Source organism: Mus musculus, chromosome 10, assembly GCF_000001635.26.
Source record: "Mus musculus strain C57BL/6J chromosome 10, GRCm38.p6 C57BL/6J".
In the NCBI taxonomy this organism is placed as follows: domain Eukaryota; kingdom Metazoa; phylum Chordata; class Mammalia; order Rodentia; family Muridae; genus Mus; species Mus musculus.
The window spans coordinates 43164156-43173263 of NC_000076.6; the positions used below are offsets into that span (position 1 = coordinate 43164156).

A 9108-nucleotide genomic window follows, 5' to 3' on the forward strand; every position below is an offset into this window, starting at 1 on the left:
AAAAGTTCCTCGAGGGCTGGAGAAATGGCTCTGGGGTTAAAAGTTCTGGTTGCTCCTCCAAAGGACCCAAGTTCAAATCCAGCATCTACATAGCAACTAGCAACCATCTGTAAGTTCAATCCCTGGGAATCAAATGCCGTCTCCTGGCTTCCAAAAGCACCAGGCACACATGTGGTACATAGTCATACATGTATGCAAAGCACCCACATACATAATATGAAAGCTCTGCAGAAGTTTCTCCTAGCTTTACAATTATATGAAATAACAGAGCTTCTACTTATGTGTAAAAACCATCAAGTTTTTGCAAAAAAAATTTTTAAAAACTCAAAATTATGGTGCTCACACAACATAAATTTTACTGAGCAATCATTATTTCAAATACTTTATCATTGTTCTCACAAGCCATCAAAATGTGCCAAAAATTGCAATATTTTGGCATCTGAATTATATTTTGCAGACTGCTTCTTGCCTTTGGAAGTGACACAAAAATCCTCTCTCATACCATGTGGTCCAATTTGGGTTTGGAAAATAGGTCACTAAAATTATAATGATAATTTCTGAGTCTTAGAGCAGTTAGCAGTGTTACCACATCCTTTAAATCTAGTGTTCCTTTCAATAGCCCTGTGTGATGCGTGTTTCGTTTCCACAATAAACTTCTGGTGAACTGAAGTGAAGTCCTCAATTGACAACAGAAGATCAGAGCATGGCAGATCATGAAACATCAGAACCAAAACAGAGGTTTTTTTTCATTCTTTTTTTCCTCTAGTCGTTTTTGAAATTTTCATACATTAGTACACCATTCCCACCCTTCATCCATCCTTGTCCAATTCTTCCAGTGTCCCCCACTCCCTCTCAAAGTTTTTGCCTCTCCTTTATTATCGTTGCATATTGAAACGTGTAAACACACATTACTGGGTTCCTTTTGCTATTGTGCATGTGTTATGTGTTCTTGGGCATGGCCTCCTGAGATGGGATACTATCAGAGGGCTTTTCCATGGAGAAGATCGCTTCCCTCCTCTCAGCAGACACTAACTGCCCGAGCATAGTGAAGACTCATGGGCGGGGCCTTGTGAGAGTTCCCCCATCCTTGCTGGCGGTCAACTGGTAGTGTCATTATGTGAGTCTTGTTTGGGTAATCACGTTGTTAACAATTAATTTTCTGATTCTTATGCCAGGCTTAATTCTACTATAGATTCAGTGGCAAGGGGCCAGCAATTCCAAAGAATTTACCTCCTGGATCAACCAAGAACTTACAACGAAATCATACCGCAGGGAGTGGGTGTTGTCAAGTGATTTCCAGCCAGGACACATCTACATCTGTCTCTGTGGACATTTTGCTTACCTTTGCAAATCATTGGCCTGGACTCCCCTAATTAGTTTGCATTATTGGAGATGGGATGTGCAAAATTGACGCTTAAAACTGAATCTTCTCGCTCTAGCACTTTCTGACATCACACATGGCTGAGTGGTTTGCACTTCTAATGGCCACCCCCATCTCTTTCTCAAGGCCTCTTGTGTCTGTGTGTGCACATGTGTATGTGGATGCACGTGCACGTGTGTATGGAGAACAGGAGGAAGTGGGAGTGCCCTCAGTGGCTTCTCCACAATATTTGTTTCAGATTTTCTCACTGGCCCTGGAGAGTACTGATTCAGTTAGATTTGGCATGCATAAAGCCTCAAGAGTCTCCCAATTATCTGTCCCTGGAGCTCTCTAGAGCTGAGGTTACAGGCATGCAGCTGCGCCTGCGTTTTCATATGGGTTCTGGGGATCTGAATTCAGGTCTTAAGACTTGTACAACAAGCACTTTACCCACTAAGACATCATTCAGCACATCTCTTTTATATATATATATGTATATATATGTATATATGTGTGTGTACATATATACATAATTATATATTACATTATATAATTATTATACATAAAACTAATATATATATATATATATATATGAACTATGTATATTCTTGTTGAATCTAAATTCCCATAATGTTCCTTTGACAGTCTTCTCATTCAACTAGAGGTCTTATACAAATGTCAAAGCTCAGGGCTAGAGATATAGTTGGTTGATCACTCACCTACCATGCACAGAGTCCCAAGTCAGGCCCCTTGCACTGCATAAGCTGGGCATTGTGGCACATGCCTGCAATCACAGCTCTGCAGAGGTAGAAGCAGGAGGATCGGGAACTCAAGGCCTAAGTCTGCTACATGAGGATTTCAAGGTCAGCCTGGGCTATGTGAGTGAGGCCTATCTCTGTTTTCTTCAAAGAAAATGATAATACTTGTGAGAACACTCATATTTCTGAGAACTCTAATTGCTACAACTTTCAGAAAAGATAATTTAACTGTGAATTAAAATCTTTAAACATTTAAATACCATTTGACTTGGCAATTTTATTTGTATCCATTAGCAACTAACCTAAGAAAAAAGGTACAAAAAGATATATGTTCAGAAATTCTTATCTCAATGCTGTTCTCTTAGGGAAAAAAAAAAAAAACCTAAGTGTCAAACAATTGGAACTTTGTTAAATAAATTTCAGTCTAATCATACAATAAAATACTATTTTGCCACTAAAATATGTGTGGTAAATACATTTTAGTAACTTAAAAAGCTATAATAAGTTTTAAAGGAAAATCCATTGCTTTTTTAAAATTGTACATCACACATGGAAAACAGCAAAAGTATATAAGATGCTGACAATTTTGTTTAGTGGGGAAATTAGAGCTTTATTTTTTTCCTATTGTTTGCCTGAGATTTATTTGATTACTTTTATTATTTGTGCTGTAGTGCATGTGTGTGTTTATACTGTGTGGGAGTATGTGTACTTATGTGTGCAGTGCCTTTAGAGGCCAGATGAGGGCATCAGATCCTCTGGAGCAAGAGTTACGGGCAGTTGTGAGCCGCCTGACATGAGTGGTTCCAACTCAAGTCGGGCCTCTGTAAGAGCAGTGTGTGCCCCTAAGAGCTAAACATCTCACCAACCCCACTCTTTGCCCATTTCTATTCCTCCTTCTGCTATCTCTGCCATGACTGTGTGCTGTTTTTATAAAAAATAAAAAGGTAATTTCAATTAAAATTAATTAACCTATAGTTTCACTCATAGGCAACCATATCAGTCATACCCACAATTTAAATGGTAATAAAAAGAAACTGTCAGTTACATTACCGAACTTCACAACATTCTGACATGTATTATCAAAAAGCAGAGCACATGAGAAGCACTTTCAAAGGAAGAGGAAACTCCCAATGCAGAACAATTCACAAGCTGGGGGAGAGGGTTCCGGGAAGAGGAGATTCTGATAGTCTCTGCTAGGCATGGTTATCAATATAACCATAGCATTATAGAATGATAATTAGTTCTGGAAAATATTTTCTCTCTCTTGCTGTGTCCGTATGTTCTGCCTGACTTGTGGGGTCAACTCTTAAAGTCCCATGGACTTGCTAAGAGAGATAGATGAGGAAAGGGAGAGAGGCAGAGCCTTACTCTATTCCAGATGGAGTAAGAATGTACTCGCTTAGATGAGGCTCAGCTCTGTGCTGAGGAGGGGCCAGCGGCTGAGTCTAAGATGTCTCTCGTAACACAGACCCAGTGGACTAGTTTTATTTTATGGTTATGCTAAGAGAAAGGTCAGGAAGTGGAATTTAGATAGTGCAGAAGAGATGTGTAAAAAAGCCCCTCGCAGATTACAAAGTGCTTCCACATTTATAGTCCCACTGGGTCAGATGGCGGAAGATTGACTCCCCACGGATGGCTCATTAGGTGGCCATAACCATGCGCAACTAAGACAAGTGGCCTGAGTAGCCTGAGTCGTATAAACTGTATACAGGGAACTCTGTTTTTATTTGTCTGGCTATAGTTTCCTAGCTTCAAGTCCTTTACAGACAATCACAGTGCTTTATTTTGGGTCACTTTGCAACATTGTTACCAGCCATCTCCACAATGATCTTAATAGTTAGTGCAGGGGATACATTATAACACCAATACATACCTAGAACAACTGAGAAGAGTCCTTCTTCTCTACTGATAGTTTCCAAACTCCACAGTTATACAATTGTCATATAAAACCAAAATCATGTACTGATGCATATAAAATCTGCCTTGCTTCCATGACATGTACAATAAACAATCACGTGCCTCATTGTACTTTACTGCCAAGACATCAACTGCCCTAAAAGGGTCAAAGGAATGCTGGAAACGTATAGCTACTGGCTGGGCTGGCACAGTGGCAGGCACGGCAGGTGTACAGCTGCATGCAGCTGTGTCGGATCACAGCTGCAAAAGTAGCCTTAAAACAACTTAAGTCACCAAAACCTGTTGCATTTTTTTTCCTGTCTGTATCAGAGACATTGGCTTTCCTGAAGTTTGGTGTTCTCAAGGCTTTTGTGAGAGGAGAGATACTAACAACCATCTATCAGTCTACAGTCCCTAAAATGTACATTCAGCAGACCTTGCTTACAGGAGCATCCACGTCTGTTTCTATGTTTCAACTGGCACTGTTTTTAAAAAGTGGTCTATTTTTGCCTCCTTCTACACTGTAATATCCCTTCTCTTTCAGGAAAACATTCAATAATTTCATTAGTTAGAGAAAGCAAGTGTGGCCAATATCTCAGTCCTGAAGAGGAAGTTTTAGACCTCAGGAATATAGTTTATGTCCCACCTTCTCATTTTTCTAATCTAACACCTTATTCTTTTAAAAAAAAAAAAAAGAAGTGTAAAGCCTTCTTAAGTCAAACAGACATTTCCTCGGACATCAAGATGCAAAGAGTCTGGCCTTTCTCTGAAAGTCCCTGTTTAGAGAACCACTGTGCTCACTAATATTTAATCTTCACTGAGGCCCTGTTTTGGACTTTCCTTAGAACTCCGTTCCCTCTTCGTTCCTATAAGTCTGTCTGTCTTTCACAGAAGAAAAGCAGGGCTTGGCTCCTTGGAGCGGTGCTTGGCAGGCCGCGAGGCAGGAAACACAGAAGGGAATGAGTCTGTCAGACTCATTTTCTTCTATTGCAAATGCTTATTTCAGATTCGGGAGGAAGTGGAGGGCTCCTTTTCCATTTCCTAGTATCTGGAGCCTACAAGCTGTATAAGGCTTAGAGAGCGGTATTATACCACGCACCATACCCATCCAGTCACCAATGGAGACTCATAAAAATCCCATCCTACCAGAGCAGAAGGCTTAACTCTCAGAGCCCTCGTACCATCTCTTAAGGTCGGTCCAGTCGTAATGAGTAACTGGGAGAAATGCTCAGCAGTATTCCAACCCTGCTCCCAAGGGGCTAGGGTTATGCCCCACTTACCTTAGTCCTTAGCCCTGCCAGAGGCTCCAGCTCAGCCTGATATAATGTGTTAAAGGTCTCCAGTAGAGGTTGGTCCCAAATCCACTTACTAAGATCCTGAGGCATACTGCAACTGGCCCCAGAATGGTGTTTCCCAAGCTAAGCCTTAAGATATACCTATTTTGGACATAAGTTCATTTCAGCCTTAAGCACAGGGGCTTTTCCAGGCCATCCCCTGATTTCTATCCCTTTCTTTTATAACATCAAGTCATTCAACTCCGCAGCTTCCTTTCCTGTCCCAGCAATTAACATTTCTAAAGCCCAACAGAGACCATCAGAGAACCAACCAGAAATTTTCCTACTAATCCTAACAGATGTGAACCCCTCAAACTGTGGGAGACAAGACCGAAGTATAATTTTAGCCACAGATTAGTTATTGATGATATTTGTAGAGAGAAACCTTCAGCAAAAGTGAGATCTTGTGGCATTTCACACAAATAGCCCTATAGTTGAGTACTTGATAAAGAAGCCAAACATTGTAAGTAAATTAAGGATAATGGGAGGTCTCCAGGTCAGAGTGCCCACCCAACCTGAGCACATTAGATTGGTCAAAGTTTTAAAAGATAAAAATTTGACTCATTATCTCTATTTATAGTTTAGAAATTTTTGAATTGTGTTATTGTTTGGGACCTGCTGAGCACAGTTTACTGAGGTTTATATGCACAAATACATATCTTGACTATATATATATATGTGTGCGTGTGTGTGTGTGTGTGTGTACACACACATATACCTATGTGTATATATATTATATATGTATATATATTATATATATATATAATTTGTACATTCATTAATACATAGCTTTTATATGGTATCTACCACGTTCTGGGAAAATTCCTGAGCTAATTAACTCTTCCATATGTTGGAATTTCTCTGTGTTGACTTCCATGAACTATGACACATGTAAGGAACAGCCTATCAGAGTTACATTGACTTAGATAGAATCCCCATAGTCATTTTAGAAGCCCAAAGTAAGCAAGCTATACAACTTTTTGATTGCTAGCTCAGTTTTTAACATCTTCTTTACTTCTTTACTATGCCTATTAAGTAAGGCGTCGTAATTATAATTATAAGTATAACGAAGTCCCTAGCAGAAGAATTTGCTCAGTTCTTCTTTAAGCCAGGAAAAATCAGCATCCAGAGAAGAAAAGATAAAGAAAAACCACAAAGCTCACAGTAAGACAAACATTCCAGCTGGGAGGATATTTCCCCTGAAGGACACCAGAGCCAAGCTATGCCAAGTCGTGTACTTTTCACACACAAAATTATATTGTATCACATTTTAAATTTGTTACAACTGCCATGTCCATTAAACCAGTGATAAGGAAAACGTAACTCTATCTGATCTAGTGAAACAGCAGCCAGCATTAGCCCACAGCCTCGTGAAGACCACCCCCACTGCCATCACTGGTGTCAGCGAAACCTCATCGAGGTTGGCTTCTCCAGCCATTTTTAGCTAACTATGTGATTGTCACGATTAGAAAAATCTTGAAGTGTCTGAGTGAGGCAGTTCTGCCGGCCGCTCCCGACACTCTGCATTTGCTGCACTTAAAATAGACACTTGTACCAGTGTCCTTTCTATTACCCAAAGGAGAAAAAAAAATCACATACACACCAGTCCCTTTTCTTTCAGCTCACAGAGAAGCAACTCAATCCAAGGAGTGTTGAAACCTGAGTAGGTCACTGTACACCGCGATAAAATTCCCTAATCCCTGGGCCAAATCTCCCCGAGGGGGGCCTCCTCCTGATCTCCACTTCCCAGGCTGACTTTTCCATTCCTCTCTCCTTTCCCCTTTCATTTCCCCTACCTTCAAGCCTTGATATGTGATCCGAAGTGGGGGCTCAGGTTTCCGTTTTTACAGCTTAGGCCCCGCTAGCTGTATACATTCCTTTCTTTCTGCTGGGCAGTGATTACTTACCAGGGCTTAGTTTACACTGGTCCAGATGAAGGCAAATACAGCCCGGCAGCCCCAGCGGCACTGATATGAAGTTGTACAAGGCTACATTGTGTTCTGGATGACATTTTGTTGCACACATTTTATACAGGGCAACCAACTTATTATGTTACCCTACACTTCAGTTCAGGAAGCTGAAGGGATAATAATACCAGGAGGGGTGGGGTGGAAGTTGTTGATGTGGCTATTAATATTAAAATCAGGAAAAATATTCATGAGTTCAAAGTAAGTCTGTGATTTTGAGAAGCTACTTTAAACAAAGATTTTTTTATGATGTTTTATTAGAAGAATGCCTAGAGATTCATCAGACACCCTGGCATGGTATACATGGATATGACTGAAAAAATTTTGCCAGACCCTTTCATTTTGTTCCAAACCAGAGAGAAAAATGCCACAATTCAATTATGTGCTAGAAAAAAAAAGAAAGAAAAAAGAAAAAGAAAAAAAAATCTTTTAATGCCACAGAATGAAAGAAGGATTGAGGCTTCAAATAGTAGAAGGCAATTTAGAGAAAGAAAAATAACATTTTTAAAAAGAGGAAGTTCTGTGCATCCAGGTTAATCCCATACTCAGTCCTGCAGCATGGGCTAAAAACTGTAATTTTTCCCCTTCACACAATGTTGTTTTTGTTTCTTCCTCGCTAGTTCAGACAAACATCTGTTATACTGTAGAAGGACAACTATCTCCCAAACCACGGAGTGCCTGCAGCCAAAGCCAACAGCACCAGCCCCAAGCATTGAGCACAGTCAGCCTTTATATCCAGCCGGGATAACATTTCACATGTTTTGATTAAAATTAGCTAATTTGTAATTCTAGAACCTATGAAACTTAAAAGCTGCCATCCATATAGAGGGCATTAGGCAGCATCTTAAAGGGCCAGAGCTAGCTGTGGTTGCCTGGTGGCCTTCTCTGGTCGTCCCCCACTCTCCATTTAAAAACGACACGGAAAAGTAATGTAGAAACGCAAGACAGGAGGGAGGGGCCAGAACTGCAGAACACACTCTGCCTCTTGAAGAGAAAACAACTTTTACAGATCTCTTTCTTTTCTTTTTCTTTTATAAACTGTCTATCATTAGAATCAATAGTGGTTTCTGTTACAGGGAATGGTATTAATTTCCAAGGCAAAGCTTCCTAACTTTCCCAGACGGATAACTCCTGCTTCCAGACACTAAATTCTTCACCACCACCACCTCCTCCCAAAATAAAAGCCCTACTTCCAAAGCGTGGAATACAAGTAAAACTCCCGGGAGAGAGGCAAAGCTAGGAACATACACCTAGTTTCACAAACACCTAAGATGTGTGTCTGTTTGCCCCTTCTAAACGTGGGCTTTCTCGCAGCACCCTCACCAAATACGCTTGCTATAACCAAGAAGATGCCCAAGCCGCAATAACAGTGAATTAGTCCCATACCATTTTAACCAGTTTGCCTTTCAAATACAAACTTAACCAAAGCTGACCAAGTCACCTGACTGTATTGAAGATTCCATGCAGACAGAAGTGGAGAACGCCAAGAAACGCGAAAAACAAGCCTTACATATTTTAATATCATAGAAACAAATCTATGTACGTAAAGTGATTTCTTTTTCAAATCAAGAAACTCATAATGCACACACAAGATAAAATCCTCGCCAGGCAAAACACACAACTTTGAGGAAAATAAAGAAGTGGGGGTGACAGAAGAGTCCAGGCTGAGCCGTGTTCTTGGGTTTCTACGCGAACAGCTGGAGCGCCAGGAGGCTGCGCTCGCCACCTCTGGAGCACCGCTGGCCTGGCAGGGCGCCCGGCCTCGCAGAGAGGACTCGGGGCTGGCCTTCGCG

At 40.8% G+C, this 9108-nt stretch overlaps 1 protein-coding gene and 1 long non-coding RNA gene across 5 annotated transcripts in view; one reads left to right on the forward strand and one right to left on the reverse strand.

Annotated features, from left to right (window-relative positions):
* Sobp (sine oculis binding protein) overlaps positions 1-9108 on the reverse strand; it is a 180652-nt gene that overhangs the window by 161668 nt on the left and 9876 nt on the right. The gene's annotated exons all lie outside the window — the stretch shown is intronic.
* Positions 13-5524, forward strand: Gm51799. Its single transcript, XR_003949000.1, has 3 exons — positions 13-109; positions 620-738; positions 1176-5524. It is a non-coding gene; the product is annotated as a predicted gene, 51799 (long non-coding RNA).